At 38.6% G+C, this 18,856-nt stretch overlaps 1 long non-coding RNA gene across 1 annotated transcript; it reads right to left on the bottom strand.

Moving 5' to 3' along the window:
* Nucleotides 1-7,553: 7,553 nt before the first annotated feature.
* LOC148184344 (uncharacterized) lies at nt 7,554-15,835 on the bottom strand. Its single transcript, XR_015772594.1, has 3 exons — nt 15,759-15,835; nt 8,638-8,774; nt 7,554-8,502 (listed from the first exon to the last, which is right to left on the bottom strand). It is a non-coding gene; the product is annotated as an uncharacterized LOC148184344 (long non-coding RNA).
* Between the last annotated feature and the right edge of the window lie 3,021 nt (nt 15,836-18,856).

Here is an 18,856-nt window from a genome sequence, read left to right as displayed (position 1 = left end):
GTGCTCCTCTAGGAAGGCAACACATCCAACAGCCCAGCTGAGCTCTTTACATCAATGCACGGAGCATGGGCAGCAGGAGGAGTTGGAAGACAGGCTGCTAGAAAGTTATGACCTTGTTGCCATTACTGACACTTGGTGGGACAAATCCCATGACTGGAGTGCAACTAGCAATGGCTACAGGCTGTTCAGAAAAGACAGAGGAGGAGAGGTGGAGAGGCTGTCACCTCTCTTGATGCGAATGATATGAGTGTGAAGACTTATCTCTGAAGAACAGCCACAAGAAGGTCTAAAGCCTGTGATTAGGAACCAGAGACTGAGGCAATAAAGGGAACCTCATGGTCCATGTATACTACAGGCCCCTGATCAAGGGGAGCCTACCAACAAAGCCTTCTTTGTCCAGCTACAGGAGGCATCATGTTCGCAGGCTCTTGTCCTCCTGGGGGACTTCAAGCACCCCAACATCTGCTGGGAATGTTTCACAGCAAGGAGTAGGCAATCCAGGAGACTCCTGGAATGCATGGAGAGTAATTTCTTGAGCCAGGTAAGAGGGAGCAGAGGGAATGTGTTCCTGGATCTGATAGTCACCAACATACGTGAGCTAAGCAGGGACATGAAGGTTGGAGGCTGCCTGAGTGTCAATGATCATGCATTGGTGGAGTTTGTAGCCCTGAGGGATATGGATCAGGTATACAGAAGAGTTAAGCCCCTGAACTTTAGGAAAGCAAAATTCCAGCTCTTCAAGAAGATAGTCAATAGGATCCCCTGGGAGACTGGGACCTCTGGGACAAGGGAGCAGATCTGGCAGATCTTTAAGAAAGTCTTCCATAGAGCACAAGAGGTAGAAATTCCCAGGAGCAAGAAGCTGGGCAAGGAAGGCAAAAGCCTGGCGTGGCTGAGTAGGGACCTGCTGGTCAAACCAAAGGCAAAGAAGCAAATCCACTGGCAGTGGGAATGAAGACAGGTAACCCAGGAAGAGCACAGAGGTGAAGGTCACTCATGCAAGGATAGGGTGAGGAAGGCCAAGGAGAAGCTGGAACTTGTGAACTTGAGAAGCTGTGAACAAGGCACACAAAGAATAACAGGAAGGGTTCCTATGGGTATGATAACCAGAAAAGGAAGGTCAAAGAAGGTGTAAACCCCCTTATAAATAACACTGATAAACTGGTAACAACAGGAAGAGAAAGCTAAGGTACTCAACAACTTTTTTGCCTCAGTCTTCAATAACAGCCTCTTTCCATGCTACTGGTGTGGATGGAAATGGGATGGGGACTGGAGAAGCAAAATCCCCCCTGTCTAAGTAAAGATCAGGTCCATAACCCCTGAAGAACCTGAATGTCCATAAGTCTATGGGACCTTATGAGATGCATCCCAGAGTCCTGAGGGAATAGGCTGGTATAGTTGCCATGCTACTCTCCATCTGTGCCTGGGAAAGTCATGGAACAGATCCTCCTAGTAGCTATGTTAAGGCACATGAAGGACAAAGAGGTGATTTGAGACACTAGCACGGTTTCTCCAAGAGCAAGTCCCACTTTATCAACCTAGTGGCCATCTATGATGGAGTGACTACAGCAGTGAACAAGGGAAGGGCTACCAGCTATCATTTATCTGGGCTTCTGTAAAGCTTTTGCCATGGCCCCCCACAACATCTCCTCTAAACTGGAGACAGATGGATTGGGTGGATGGAGTGTTAGATGGATAAGAAGTTGTTTGGACAGTCACATCCACAGGGTAATGATCAATGGCTCAGAGTCCCAATGGCCATCAGTGGCAGGTGGTGTCCCTCAGGGGTCAGCACTGGGACCAGTGTTACTGAACATCTTCATTAAGACTGACAAAGGGCTCAAGTGCACCTTCAGCAAATTTGCAGATGACACCAAGCTGAGAGGTGCAGTTGGCACACCCAAAGGATGGGATGCCATCCAGAGGGACCTGGACAAGCTCAAGAAGCAGGCTGGTGGGAATGTCATGAGTTTTAACAGGAATAAATGCAAGGTGCTGCTGCTGGGTCAGCGCAAACCCCAGAATCACCACAGACTGGGGGAGGAACAGATCCAGAGTGGCCCTGCCAAGGACTTGGGGTGCATGAGAGGCTGGACATGAGCAGGAGAAGTGCCCTCCCAGCCCAGAAAGCCAATTGTATCCTGGCCTGCATCAAGAGCAGTGGGGCCAGCTGGTCAGGGGAGGGGATTCTGCCCTACTGGTCCATTCTGGTGAGAGCCCACCTGGAGTGCTGCATCCAGCTCTGGGGCCCCATGACAGGAAGGACATCACTCAGTTGGAGAGAGTCCAGGGAAGGCCACCACAATGGTTGGAGCACCTCTCCACTGGGGAAAGGCTGGGAGAATTGGAATTGTTCAGCCTGGGAAAGAGAAGGCTTTGGGGTGACCTCATTTGGGGTTCCATTCCAGTACCTGAAGGGAACATACAAGAAAGATGGAGAAGGACTTTTTACAAGAGCCTGTAGTTACAGAACAAGGGAATATAAATAGCTGTATTACTCTCCATGTCATTCAGTATTTCACTGCTTCCCAACTCAGTTTGATGGGAATTCATGATTAACAAAATCACCCCTCTCCACATAAACCAAGGTTTCATAGTTTTAATGATCTTTGATGATCAGATCCTAATGGAAATACTTCAGTGATTCCATTTATTTGAAGAACTGAATAATCCCAAAACAGCCACTCTTACCTACTCTTTTTCTACAGCAACTTTGCTAGATGATGCTCTTTTTGACAATTACTCTGCGTCTTTTTGAAGAAGGTCAAACTACAGCCATCATTTTCTTAAGACAACACGGGAATTTCTGAAGATCACATTACCTCCTGATTAATCTAAATAAAAGTGGAAATACAGATCAAAATCCTCACCTGCACGTGCAGAAGTACCCACTGAATTTTCAAAATACAACATCTATGTATACTTTTCTTGAACGAATACAGATGTTTTCTGGTTCACAGCACCATCACATTAAATGTCAAGATGACCTTATTGTTCATCATCAAATTGTCTAAGTGCTCTAAAATCCATATGCTGGCCTAGATTTCCTCAAAAAATCTCCAGACCTTAAAATAATCAGACAAGAATGTCTGAGCAAGCCACAATGCAGTCAAATACCACAGTAAAAAAAAATTTAAAAATAGTACATTCTTAATTTTTTTTTCCTCCATTCCCTGAAAAACTATGTCTCAAACTAGTACTTGAAGCTTTTTTGGGGAAAACATTTCTTACCATTTTTTTCATGGTTAAAGTCTGAATATCTACAAACTCCAGGTAAAGATTATAAAGAAGCATTTTCCATGAGCAATTGGCTATTTTAAAGGGAGCTTGGTGATTCTACCACTGCTTGACTTCTGTTAATGTGCATTAATCACAGACTATCTGTCAGATTCTGAGTCTGGATCCCCAAAAGTCTGTTTACTAGGAACATGTCATTCTCCATCTGTAGCAGTACATCTCTTCCAAGATTAATGATTCCAAGACTAAGACTTCTGATTTAAAACATGATGTGTAAGATTCATTTACTATAATTTTAAGTATTTAAAAATTTGGACTTTATAGTACAAGCTACTTACCCAATGACCAGAAAAAGATATATATGGACAGAAAAAGATATATAAAAATATGTTTTCTCTTATGTCAAGAGAAAGGTTTAGAAGATGTTGAGTAATTTCTAGAGAAGCTCATTTCCTCACTTTTGAGTAACTGATGTCAGAGAATCAAACTGATGCATCATCTTGGCACTGGTGAGGTGAAGAGGAGAAGGAAGGCACAGGTCAGAGAAAGATGGAGGAAACCAGAAGATGTCACAGTCCTTGTGAAGGAAGTTATGCCTCGCTGGACAAAACTGAAGTGTTGTCAAGTGAGATGCAACTACAATGGATTTGGAGAAAGAACCAATATAAAACAGTGAATTTTCTTCTCCAGATGTCATTCTCAAAATGGCAATCCACAATTAGAACTGCTCCTGGATACCAGTGTTCTAACCTGATTTTTGCAGATACCAATATAACAGTAGACACTGTCCTATACTTAAATAGTTTAATCTTATTCTCATTGTATTTTTCTTGGTGCTTTATCAAGAAATTATTCCTTCTGTTTCAAGATGAAAATTCTTCCACTTTTAGTTGTAAATGCATTTAATGTTCCTTAATTAAAAACCCTCACCAAACTGTAAATGGTTCATTTCACTGAATTGTCTGGACCAGAATTATAATTAAATCACCAAAGACAAAAAAAATCCAAAAGGAAGCTCTTCCAAAAAGTATCATATTAGAACCATTAAAGAAAAAGGAAAGGAATAGGAGGCATCTTAGTAACAAATGTAGCAGATGAAGACCTCCTACACATAGTGGTTACATTATTTTGAAATTAATTTCAACACTTTCAGATATTTCAGCATTAAATATTACCAATTCTAATTCTATTTTTCCCATTAAATAGTGTAACTGACTTCTATAATCAGTTCCAAGAGGAACACACACATGTGGTTTGAGACTGAGCTCTTTGCATAATGCATGCATTTGTGTTGGTTTTCACACTCTAGTAATTATCAAGAAACTTGCCAATGTTAACCTTACTTCTTGCCAAAAGCTCTGCTCTAGTAGTAATCAATCAACACTTGCTCAAGAGTAGATTAAGTTCCACAGAAACATTCAAAATACGCCACGAAGTATAGGAATATACTTGTGAGGAAATTGCAAACACTTTTCATACTTAACTGCATGATTTTTTTCCTGTTTTACCTTAGTAAATATGACAATGGTAAAAATAATGCCTTGAATTCTGCATTAAAACAAAACAAAACAAAACAAAACCATTAAATTATAAGAGGTGATAAGTAGGCATTTAAACCTTTGAAATCAATTCCTTCAGAGTGAGGAGGCAAACACAAGGATGAAAATCAGAAAATGTTTTCTAGGCAACAAAAGAAATGTCACCAGTTGAAGGATGACCTCTTTAGGGCTATAGAGATTTGGGCTTACCAAAAGTAAAAGATGTATCTGCCTTAGAGAGAAAATGCTAAGGAAGAAGATACAAAAAAGGAGGTGACCAACTTCCAAATTAGCTGCTGGAGAAAAGAGCACTGAGCTGAACTGTGAAGAGTATAGTTTCAAATGGAGATCCTAAGAAGCCCAGACAAAGACACCTACAGACTTGAAACAAAAGTATTTGGAACACTGAGCATTTCTTCCTGGTGATACAAACCATCAATCAAATTTTGGTATATCAACAGTTACGATCCTGAGGGGAAATATAAGAAATAAAAATAGAATAGGACAGTTGTGATTTTTTTTCTGGTTTCATTGCCAGATAATGAATAGTCACTAGAAAATTCAGAACACCTGACATAACTTGTATAGTAACTTATTTAAGTGTGTTGATGATATTATGCAGAGAAGCAACAGCTTGCTAGTATTCAGGACTGATTGAGCTTAATAAGCAAAGCTTAAGTTAAGCAAGAAGCAAGAACAAGGTAGTTGCTATTTGATTTACCTGACAACATGAAACATGAGAAGTACAATGGAGAAGCTCTCAAATAAATTCTAAAACACAGGGTAAGCACGATATTCAAAAGCATATATATACAAACTTCAGAGAATGAAGAACAACAAAGGAAGTGCAGAAAATTCCAGCAAGTTCAAGAGATATCTCTGTGGTTTGAAATAAACACAGTTCCCAAAGACTCAAAGTAGAATAAGGAAATAAACTTTAAAACTTTTTCAGCTTCTCACAGAGCACACCAGTAGTGGTATCTATGTCAGAATTGCACAGCTGAGGCACACACCTTCAGCAGCTGTAAATTACTCTGAAAAAATAGCCCTATTAGTGCCTCTTTATGTGTTCTGAATTTAACAGCAGCAATGAACGAGACTGAAAGAAGATCACTGTAATGTTGTGATTGTTGAAATGAAGTCTATTTCTTAAACTCAGTCTTAAGCTATTACAAGCACAGTGGGAGGAAATCAAGCTGTTCCATTGAGAAAATTGGTATTGAGAATCTGGGATCCCTTCAGTGGGTAAAACGACTCCTGTTAAAGAGTGAGTTTGCTCCTGGCCATGGTCAGCCTCAACTTCTGCCACCAAAACATATTTCTGGGAGCAGATTGTCACTCTTACAATCTGCAGATAAAGTGTGAGTGTCACCTGAGTAAGAACTGCAGATGTGCTGGCTTTTCCTAGAACATCTGTAACTTGTGACTTTTTTTGGCCAGACGTTCAACATGTGAACACCTACATGTACGTCCATGCAAAGTATCCCAAGTATGTCCAGCGAGATGTTCTTGCTGTGTCTTGCTGCTGTAACTGCTTCTTCTAGTACCATATCTGAGCCAAGCTTCAGCCTCTTTGACATGCAGCACTTCTTATATCACATAGTATGTGAGCCCAAATTATTTTGTACAGAACTCCTTAGCAAAGCTAGTGTTGCATACAGGTGCAAACAACTGTGCCAGAATTTCTCAAAAATTTGCTGTCCTGTGTGAACTAAGAGAAAATTTTTTCTCTCTCATAAAAGACATTTCAGAAGGAAATAAAATATTTATCCATCTTTCTGCATCATTCAAGAAGTTAAAGGGCAACATGATATCTTAAACCACATCAGGTCAGGAGGGAAACAATCTTGTCTTTGCTTTTTTTTTTAAAGAAATAAACTTTGCTAATACTTCTGCACCCCATTTCTGTCCCCACCATAAGATAATACATAACCACAACCATAGTAAATGTTCCCAGAGATGGTATCTAGAGAACAAGAACAGGGAGTTTTATGGGAGCTGTTTGCACACTGTCCTCATGATCATCTTCAGATTTCTCTTACTTAGCCATACCTCCAACGTACAGTATTTATTATGACTGAAGAAAAATGTGCCCGTGCAGCTTTGCTCTCTGCATATGTCTACATTCCTGCTCAGCAAGGCACTGATGTAGAGACCACTACAGCCTGGAAAGCCCAGGAAAAGTTCTACACATCCCCTTGCTTTACACAGGGACTTAGGCTCTGACACTTTCTGTCACCAGCCTGTACTGCCCATACTGCACCCTCCAGCCTTTCCCAGTATGATGTGATGAACACAGGCAAGGATCCAAGAAAGTCAGTTTCCTCACCAAGCAGGAAAAGAAATGCTCATTTTCTTTAGTGAAATTAAAATATTTACAAGTGCAAAGTCAACACAAGACAGAGAAGAATCAGGCTTAGATTTGTGTTTATCCGCTTGTCTAAAGACATCATTAGAAAATGGTTTTATTGTTGAGAATAGCAAATGCAGACTTCTACAGAAGTACAAAATATTACATTATTATATCATTTGTACCATATTCTTTGAAAAACAGCATGAAAAATGTCATTTCTAATATCCTCCAAGATGTCTTTCTTCTTAGGAAAAAACCTTATTTAAGGTAGCTTTAAAATAAGACTACAAGCAACATGCTCAGAGCACCCTTCCAGGGACAAACCTGATAATGGACGTGCAAAAGAAGCAATGCTGCCCTTGCATATAGCCATGGCAGACAGACAGGCTGCAGAATGCCTTGAGCAACTTGGTCTAGTGGAAGATGTCCCTGCCCATGGCAGTGGGAGTTGAGACTAGATAATCATTCCAAACCCTTAACATTCTCTGATCTCATTGGGAGATGTCTCTGCAGTGCCTGATGCAAGAGAGACCCACCTGCAAATCTTCTAACAAGGAAATACACAGGAAGTGCAAATCCAAATTATTCATTTTGTGCATTTGTTTTACCAGAACCAAATTAGAACAGAGATAAAAGCATCTTACCACCACACAGCTATTTAGTGTGCAGTGATACCTTTGACATGCAATTTGTCTTTCAAAGCAGGGAAAGATTATTCAGACTGACATACCTTTGTGTTTCCTCTCTGATCTGAGGTAGTGGAGTTGACAGCAATGTTCCTTGGTGTCATAATCCGGCTGCAATCATAAAGCTGCCCACTTCCAGAGAGGCGAAAATTTACCATGTTGACATATTCTTACTGGCAGTGTAGCTGTTTCATCTCGTGTAGAAGGAACATACTGCCATGTTAGGTTTTGACAGGTCTCCAGAAAAATAAATGCACTTAGCTGGAAATTTCTCTGCAGAGACACTACAATACTTAACCCACTTTCATGAAGACCAACAGAAATATTTTCATTATTATTGGAAGTATAAAAAGCATGGATTTTCATTATATTACTTTCTTGTTAGTTGGCTTTTAGAGAAGTATTAAGATTAAAAATATTGTTCGAAGAGTATCTAATCTGTAGTAACAAATTAAGGCCACAAATTTCAAGCTCTAATGACTAGCATTTTCTCTCAACCATTAGTTCCTTCCTCTCTCTCAGGAGCTGACTGGGAGAAGTTTTGACATTGTTGCTCACTCTGTAGAAGACACTGTCATTTGAAACCTTAAGTCTAGGCTGTTGCAGTATATGACCCATTTATCTAAGAGAAGTTAAATAAATTCAATCTCCTTTGTCTTCATGCTGGCATCTGATCCAAATTGGTGTGCTGTTAAAAAAAAAAAAAGATCATTTATTCTTAACACAAACACATTCTCTCTTGGAAAAGAAATTCATTCTAGTTCAGCATGGGTTTATAGTCACCAAAGTAAATAGGATGTTGCCATAACTGGGGGATAAATACCTTGCCCTGCTGCATGTCCTCTCCTCACTTGACTGTTCTTCACCACGTTTTCCCCTCGCTCCCAAGCCAATTGTTTGTCCTGAGTTATCCTTGGTGTGATCTCTAGTATACTTCATGTGAAGTCTGATTCTTTGGGGCTGTAGATGAAAGAATATATTGGTTGCAAAGAATACTATGTGGACTACATTAAAAACAGTGAGCAAACATTACTAATTAATTATCTAAAGCTATTTTAAGGGTTTGTAGCTATATATTTTACACATACCTAGGCATAATTATCACTTTATGGTACAGAAGAACAACACTGGGGATACAGGGACTGTCACAGCATACCTAAAAACTTGGTGATGTTGCCAGAATTAGAATAGCTCCAGAGGCAGTCTGCATGGCAAGAATGAGGTGTGTTTTTGCAGTGACTGAGCAGTATTGGACCACTCAAAAACCACAACATGGTGGGGTGAAGTGGGAAATAACCCTCTTAGGCTGGTAGCACACACATATCTTTTTTCTTACATTAGAAATCCCCATTTGATCAAATAATGGTGGTTGAAATAATTCCCTTCAACAATTCCATTCAATCCTTTGATGCTACTCATATGTACCATTTTTAAGATTGGAAAACATCTCTAAGATCATTGAGGCCAACTCTTAACCCAGCACTGCCAAGTCCTCCTCTAAACCCCATCCTTAAGTGCCATATCTTTTAAATACTTTCAGGGATTGTGACTTTTTCCCTGCCAGCTCATCTTTCAGCACATGGGGACAGTCTGCTCCTGTGTCTTGAAGATTTTATTCTGGAATAATGACCAGCCTTCCTGGACTCCTTTGCCATTCAGGACTGCCTCCCAAGGTAGTAATCTCACAACTAGTCTCCTAAACAAGCCAAAGTCTGCCCTCCTAACTTCTACAAGAATCAAAAATTATCATTTAATGATCACTGCACCAAAACAACCTCCAACCATCAAAGCACCCAGAAGTCCATTATGGGATCCAAAAACCTCCCCAGAATTTTTAAGTTCTTGAGCCCAGAGTCCCTGCACTGTTTTGGTTTTTTTATTACTTGGAATCCAAACTCCTGAATCAAACTACTTGTCTTCCTCTGCAGTGATGCAAAGATGATTTTTTGCCTTTTCTTTTATATGTCTTTTATATAACTTTTATATATCCTCAATATTCTCAACATGTGTACTTGCAATTCCTTCTAATAACTTAGCAAAACCCTAGTATTTTGTTAGGCCAAGAGACCAAGCATCCTAAAGGCCTGATAGTCAGAGGCTGGAAAACCCTACGCTGTCTTGGGAAACCAAGGTCCTCTTTAGAACGTATCCTATAAACTAAAAATTTAGCCCATCCAGGAAGAAATTCCTCAAATGAAGGAATATCATGCCATTCATCCAGGCCTCCCATTAGAGCATCTTTATTAGAAATGCTAATTTGTAAGGTCTATAAATTATATATGTGATTTATCGTATGGGTACGTTGTGGCGCATCCTACCTTGACAGAGTGGTGCACCAACAAGGATCCTTATTAAAATACCAAGGTAAAAACCCCTTATCCCTTAACCGTGTCTGACTCTTGGTTTTTTTCCAGACCAGAAAAAGCCATCAGCAGTATGTGGGAGACCTGCAGCCTAAGGACAGGACTCTGACTAGGAAACTAACTGATGAAAATCTAGCTTAGTGCCAGCCCTTTCACATGACTTGTGCTTCATTTGTTTAACAAAGGTGCAATATATAGACATGTTCTAGTCTGGTTGCTGTCTCCAGACCAACTTCAGAATGAGCACTGCCAGCAGAAATCAGCCAAGAGTGTCAAAGGCAGCCTCGCCTTCCCAGAGCAGTGCCAGGGGTGCCTCGGCAAACACTGGAGCGTGGCATGTGGTGGTGGTGGTTGTGTACACACCTTTGAACTTTCCCTTACAAACTAAATGCAGGGGAAAGCCAGGCATGGGCAAAGATAGTTTGAAAAATACTACCTGAATACAATTCAAATATAACCCCCCACTGAACGACAATCCACAACCTAGGACCCTTGTGTGTGCTTTCAAAAAATAGTCTGTAGGAAATTTAAATTGCAAATGAAACTACTCTAATCTTAGCTTCTTTAAATACCTTACTACATGGATCCTTCAGGGTGACAGATTACTAGATTTAGATTTCTTTCAAGTTAGTCTCATGACAACCATTTGGGAGATAATATAATCTCCATTTCTCTGCAACTCTGAGGTAGTCTTTGGCAGTTTGATGAACACTAAAGATACCTTTGTTCCAGCTCCTTAATACCCTGCCCCACAGAAACCTCAGCTACTCCTTCATTCTTAGTGCAGGGTCTGTGTTAGTCTTTGCCTGTTAACAATAAAAAAAAAACCCTTCAAATAACCAACATCACACACACTATGGCTGAGCATATAGCCATTGTTCACCCACATGGACAATTACAGCATTTCTAGTGACTAAACCTTTCTGGCAGAGTGATTGAGACTTCTAATGCAGGGAAAATATTGTCTGAAGCTAAAATATATTGTAAGCTATTTATTGGTTAATCACCAAACAGTAAAGTTCTTGGTACAATTTCTCAGTAGAAGTATATTAAATTCAACTGAAGCAATTTAGGGAAAGAGATAATGCTCTGTTCTCTAAGAGTATTTTATTTAAATATTTACTATTGCTGAATTTTGTTTGAACATATAATCTCAAGCTACATATTTCAAGCCCACAAATGTCATGCAATAATTACTAGAAAAAAAATGTCCTCTATTATTCCACATCTTAGCTACAGTGGGATTAAACTGAAAAGCAGAGTTCTAAACTGAGCTGTAACTATTCTCAATGATGTAAATAATACAGTATTTCAGAACTAAATCTACAAAGGAAAAAGTCAAAACCTGATTGTTTTTAGTTTTGCTACACAACATCACAAAAAATTTCTATATCAATGTCAACATCTAGAAATTGATATTTTCCTTTGAAAATCTCTTTCTTTTAAATAGTCTGACAAAAAAACTGATATTCCTATTCTCAAAGTAGAATTAATGACCTATGCACAAACCCCAGTATTACTTCCATACCTTAGAAATAAATCTGAACTGATGAATACTTTCAAATAAAATATCCACAGCTATGTTGTCACAATGGACATTTCTAAGAGGACATGAGACTGCGCCTTGAGACGACTGCAATAAGCGTAAATTACTTTTATACCATTTCCTACTCCTTCTACATTTTGTCAGAAAAATTAATATATCTTACCCTGCATTCTGTACTTGCTGTAGTCTGTCTCAGGAATGAATTATCACCAAATTTTAATGCTTCAATACTGCGCATTTTTATTCTCATTATATTCTCCCTTTTTTCTCAATCTTGTGAGAAAAATTATAATAATAAAGAGAAAATAGCAGAACATTTATCCATTTATCCATTCCCTTGACATCCTTAATATTGTAACCAGAACAGAAAATTATATGAAAATGATTTGTTCTTATACTAAATATAGACACAAGGAAAGAAATAAGTTTAAAATTAATCAGTCCCCTGAAGAATATGAATCCTTGGTCCATCTTCAGTGCCCTAAAATGTACTTCTACATTGAGCATCGTCATCAATTAAAGCTACAGTCAGTATTAAACATTGACATCTGCTACTGCGATGTGAAGACTGCAATTGGACATGATACTATTTTGGTACAGTGAGGCATAGAGAAAAGAAAGGCAGAGCACTAGGTCTCTGAAATGTTTTATAAAAGCATAGATGTTAGGAAATCTGCACTCTGCAAGTCCTTGTCTCTAAACTGAGGAGGATCACATTTCTGCTAAATATGCAGAATATGTTCTATTTAATGTTATTTGGTCATTCCTACTTTTATGACAGAATGAGATACAAATGCATAAATTGTTATTTTCTTGGTATATAACATTTCCATACCAAGGAAGAAAATAAATCCATCAAATAATTTGAGTACCATTTCATAAGTATAATTCATCTTTAAGTACATATACATTTCTTTAAATACACAAATATCACTACAATATCTGCACGCACATACAAATACAGAACAATAGTACTCCAAGTAAAAACAGCCAAGCAACTTTTTGCAAGTGAGTTTAGGAGAAATTTGCAGCTAGGTACGTTGTCAAAACTGTCTGCACGTCTTTACCAAGGAAGAAGGGTAAAGAAAATTATCCTGGATGCCTGCAGTATGTGTATAGTCAATAGCAGTGACCATGATCAAATTCATATTGTATCTTTTTTGGACATGACTAATTCATCTGATCCAGTGTCAGGTCTGTCCTTTAGGGTGCTCTACTATTAAGTAGCCAAGAGCAGTTCCTGTCCCAAAGAGATCATAAACTGCCTCAGTAAGAAAGGGGGAAAGAAGCTGAGGCACAAAGACTTGCTAGAGGGATGGAAAAAGAATCAGTGACAAAGAATATGATTTGAGTTTCATGACTGTCATGCCAATATCCTTTCACTTTCTAGGAGACTATTTACCAATCTGAAAAGCAAGATATTTTAATGACTGGAGCTGATGTGGAGACTTTAATTTTGATATTGATGGAATTCATCCAAATGCACCTGATATTTCAACTGCCTTTAAAAAATACTTTTTATGTCATAAAGCGTATCTAAAGAAGTCTAAAGATTTTACAGACTACAAGTACATGTATTTAACTATCTGCTTGAATCTGAATTCAAATTCAGATTAGAAGCAGTGTGAATTGGGGGGCTGTGAATTCCATCAAGGGACAGAAAACCCAGAACCCCTGTGTGATGCTGGGATGCATACTACAGCCTGTTTCCCTCTGCAGGTAAATCTGTACATCTGTTCTGCCCCTGTACTCGCTTGGTAATGTCTCACTGTATTTTAAAGGACTGCTACTTACTAGTAATTCGTTCTTTTGCCCACAGTATCTTCCAATGAATTCTAAGAATGGAAAAATATGTTCATATAACTGAGATAATAACTAGTGTCTTAATAAACTCATATTGATGAGTTCCACTAAAACAAATGTATCCCCTGGTTTTAAGGTAACACAACACAAATGCAGTAGCTTATCATTCACTTTGGCCAGATAAACAACTAGCCTTGTGTAATAATAAAAATGAACCTTTGGTTTGATTTTTAGTAAGCATAAGGATTTATCACATGCCATAACTGGCCTCCTCCCTACCTTCATTGCATCATTTTTGCTTAAAAAGATTTTTTTTTATTGAATTTAGTTTAAAAAGAGAAGGTCCTTCCTGGCACTAAATTATATAATCAAGTCCAACTCTGAGTCTAGGAAAGTCATAATAAATTAACTTATTAATAATCTGGAATGCACCTCTGTGAATATACACAAAAAAAATCCTATTGTTGACAAGAAGCAATTAAATACAAGCCTTAGCAGAGTCTTAGGGTACCTAGAAGTTCACATTATTTGAAAAACTAATAACTAGGTCTGTTAGTTCTGTATCTGCATTGTAGGTAAGCTTTACTACTTTAAAAGTCAAATAAGATCTCCATTATCCCTGAAAAACAAGTAAATTATTCTCATATTAATAATACAGTGATATTATTATGGTAGTGTAGTGGAGGTCTTTTTCTAATTAAGCACTCAATAGTGTATGCAAAGGAAGTAGAAATCTACCAGTATGCAGAAATAAAATTGAAAAGTATGGTGAAAGTCCATGAAGATGTTAGATCTTGTGGGCAAGGAAAACATATATTTTCAAAGAAAATGAAATATGAAATATTTCATGAAATATGAGAACAATGGGTCACATGGCTTAAAATCATAGGGAAAGAAATCACAGTTAAAAGTTTCCTATTTTCTTATTTGAATTTGTGATTCTGTGTCAAAACCTTGGCAGAACTATTTCTGCCACAACAATTTCTGAAATTTCAAGAAATTTCATGTATCCAATGTGTTGGTAATGCATAAGAACAGCAAGTCTGGGAAATATGAAAATTAAGGACAATATAAATTAATGAAATTGAATATCTGAATTAAAAAGAGCAAACCCCTAGAATTAAGATTTTTTTTAAATGTAAGAACTTAAAGGTGAAACCAAGAGAATTGGTAAAGAAATACCTTGGCATTCACCACAAAAAAGTAAAAGGTGTCTTAAGTCCTTCTTCAATCATCTGAAATGACAGGAGATTTGAAAAAAGCGGCAAGAATAACAAGACTTCAGATCAACAAAGATAAAAACAGATTTGTGCTTGTAAATTGACAGAAATAACTTGCTGAATTTTATGTAATAATAACCAGGGATATCAGTGCAAGCATCTTAAATATCTATCAACATACAGTATTAGTAGTTATTGAAACAGAAGTAGGACAGTAGTATCAGAAACATAGTAGGACACAAGAATTATATTTCTGTCCTCTCAGAGACTGCTTAATTCTGATAAACACCAAGAAGAACCAACTTAAAGATAGCTATGCAAATCTCCTACGGGGACCCTCTAGATGTAAACTATTAAACTCTACAAGTAAGTAAATGATCACTGGAATGAATTTTGGGGTCAGAAAGAAAGCAAGATTAAGAAAATATGTAGAAGAAAGTGTGGAAAGCCTAAGAGAAAACATCTGTAGGAAATACAGTGAAATTCTGTCAGCCTTGATGAATGATCAGCATGACGAGTGAAGAAGACATGAGGTACATTCTCTATGAATACGAATTTCCCTCGCTTAGGACTTTGCAAACTGTTTACCTACTTTTTTCTGTAACCATTAGAGACCTCCTGCAGTTACCATCATTTTGCCTGAAATATGTTGGGGTCTCTTAGAAGAACCTTTCTGGTTTTTTGCTGGTGAAACTAAGAAATAGTATCTGACTACACATTATTAATATTCACAAGAAATATGGTCTTAGAAGAAAGTGATGCAGTGAAATTATGAGAACAGGAGGGATCTTTCAAATGCACAGTTTCAGCATGCCAGGAGCCCACCCTGCTAAACACACTCTTCTAACATAAGGGGACTTTTGGTATGACTCTACTAGAAGCCATGGTGTCTCCTCCTCTTCAGTTCTCCTCCAGGCTAAACCACACACTAGGTCTTCCTGCTTCTCCATAGCCTGACACCTAGAAAATTTACAGCAGTAAGCCATCATTTTTACACAATCATTTACTTAACCTTAACAGTTTTTGTGCTCCTGGCTGTCACAGTCTGTTTTGAGGGGCAGTTTAGCCGAACACCTTCGGTTTGGCATTATCTTTGCAAGTAGCCATACATAATGACTAGCTATTAGGCATCAGTATGCTTACCAACCCAAAGTATTTGCAGGTGGGGAGGGAGGGCTCATTCTCTGCAGCAGACTGGAAGGGCTCCCAGGTGTTGCAGAGCTGCTGTCCCCCACTAGCTCCATTGGGACGGATAACAATGATGACTCAATGACTCTGATTCCTAGACTAACTCTAGACCAAACTTCTTGTTTTTCCTTTAAGATTTTACATCTTTTCTTGTTGTGTTTTCCTCTTGAATGCTTCAGCTGCTAACGAGCCTGTCTCAACAATTTCACTTTTATCTCTAAGTTTACCTTTGTGACCTTTCTGCATAATTTCTGACAGGTCTTCCTCAGCAGCATGAGCAATGGTTATGCAGTGGGGCTGTATGAGAACTAGGACTTAGAACTTGTGACACAGGTGCAAGGACCCCTGGGTTCATCTGCACAGCCCTTGCTATTCTTTGCCAAGCTTTGGATCCTCATTCCCACATTTCTAGGAAAAGATTCTCTTTGTCTCGCCCAGAGTTGACCTGAAACCACATGCAGACTGAACAGAGTGTAGATCCCCATCCATTACCAGGTCCAGCTCAGGGTCAATCATCAGAGACGTCACAGACCTAACATAAAAAGAATATTTAAAACAAAGTGAGATCTATTGCTAGTTCTGGGGCAAAAATTGTGTCTTTTAAAGCCCAGATTCTTAGTGAGGGAGCTTTGATGTGATACTCAAAGGTTTTTTTTTTCCCTTCACAGCCCACTGTACTAAGGGACCAAAGTGCAGCCAGAGAGCTGACATGGTATAGGAAACATGGCAAGCTTTTAGCAGTATGATACTTCACAGCTGGTGTTTAATACAGCCGTTTGCTTGGCCAGCTGTGACAGAACACATCGCTGGCCAGATGCTGCCTTCTTCTGCAGGACAGTTGGGACAGGGTTGGTGAGCTTTTCCTCTGTTCTAACAGAGATTTATACAGTCCAGGGATCTTAACATGCATGACTGACTATTCCTTCTCTTCAGTGGTCACAAGAGCTTAATTTTTTCATGCCTGACCAGGAAAGGAGAGTCTGCACATTAATCGCTGACTCAGGTGTTATTTCAGATAGATGTGAGGGAGGGTTATAACACATAATGTAGCAAAGCTGCATTTTCCAGGCTTGGGTACAGTGCTGAAAAAGTGCTTTGAAACACAGCACTCCTATTATAATCATACTGAGAGAGAAGGAGTGACTAACCATTGATCACTCTGGTTACTTTTTGCTCAAGTGCAGAGACAGTGCATAACCTTTTGACTACCAGCTGTGATAAAATCAGGCCACAGAATTTGGCATCATCACTACCTACAGTTTATGATATCAAGGAATAGGACTCATATTTTATCAAATTTATCCAATATATTTATCAAATATTTTCTCAGAGGCATTTGCAACTCCAAAAGTCTAGCTAAGGACCTTAGAAATATCAAGTCTTATTGCACAAGTGTTAAGCGTCTTGAAAAGATGTTGGGCTGGAGATGGGAACCTAAGACTTTCCAGTAGAAAATAAAACATATTTTTTATGATAGGCACTGCATAAAGAGCATTTTCATCTGAGGGAAAATGCAAAAAACAGTTTAAACTGCTAAACAAAAGCAACATATAATTTTCATTCTGTATTTTGGAACAAATTAAGTGAATTTTACAGAATGCTAGGGTATTTCATAGTAATCTAAGACCTTAGCACTGTGCCTGCTTCAACAGAAAAGATTCAAAACAGTTTCTCACAAGAAACACTAATGCTCCTTTTCTTGATGTTTGTACAGGTAAGCTGAAAGTGCAATCACAAGAAAACACATAATGGATACAACATAGTGGTATTAATAAAAAATTTGAGAATTTGAACAAATTACCTGAAAGACTTATCAGCCTGGATGTACAATGGCAATAAATACACCATTAAATGCTCCATGAACATATCCAGAGGGAGCACTTGAAGAAGACCTGTTACCATGAAATGATCAAAATGAAGGGCCAAAGTTAATGCCATGATGCTTAGCTAGTTCAGACTTTTCGAGGTTTTACCGATTGACAAAAATTAGGTATCGCTACTACATTTCCCCCAGATACCTACAACTGCAATTCACTAATAACTTTTTTGCTTACAAATCTGCTTTTGCCAGACATGCTACATCTGACAGCAGTGTCTGACAATGGGCTTATAGCTTAAAGAACATTTTAGGCATTTTAGAACTATATGTGTGACTACCTATAGGATAGTGAGTCCACGTTAATTCTCAATACAGACTAAAACATGTAACAATAAACCAGTACTGAGGTAGTTGGTCCTGGGTGGTACAGAAGAATAGGGATGCCTGCTACTGAGTCCTCATCATGTCTTCTAGGGTCTTCTTAGGTTAGTGATGACATGCTGGTTTTGGATGTGCTTTCCAGTACTCCTTTAAGAAGGGAATGCAATTCAAATGCCTTTTCCACCAAGTCTAAAGACTTAGTGTCTCTTGGTTTCTGATCTGGGTATCCTGAGAAGCTGTACATAGATAGATTGAGATCCTGAAGACCTGCTGACATTGGTGCCAACAATACATGACAGTTTTCTGTTGTTCTTTCTGGTGCTTCTGCATTTCCATTCACTATGCACTCATATCAATTTTCATGGTTCTTTATAATTCCCTTCACAGATAATATAATCACAAAATTATATCAATGAATCATGTGCTGACAGCTCCTGACACTTTGCTAAACAAAAACAAAACACCTGCACAGTAAGAAAACAATGTCAGAGTTACTGAAGAACTGCAGGATGAGAAAAGGACAAATTTGGGTTTAAAAAAGACCTATCAGTATTGTAGGAGCTGCCACCACCTCCTGAAAATAACACTGTTCATCTCTGGGATAAGAAACTAGTCACCAGCATCTGTTTTTCAGGACATTGACCCAAGGCTTATGCAAGATTTTCTCTCAACGGGTATGAGAGATGGACAAAAGTGTTTAGGAGACTGGGGAAAAGGAAGTA

Source organism: Pseudopodoces humilis, chromosome 5, assembly GCF_049639895.1.
Source record: "Pseudopodoces humilis isolate 2021_Gansu_Grassland_sample_001 chromosome 5, ASM4963989v1, whole genome shotgun sequence".
Lineage (NCBI taxonomy): Eukaryota > Metazoa > Chordata > Aves > Passeriformes > Paridae > Pseudopodoces > Pseudopodoces humilis.
This window is presented reverse-complemented; position numbering and strand designations above follow the sequence as displayed.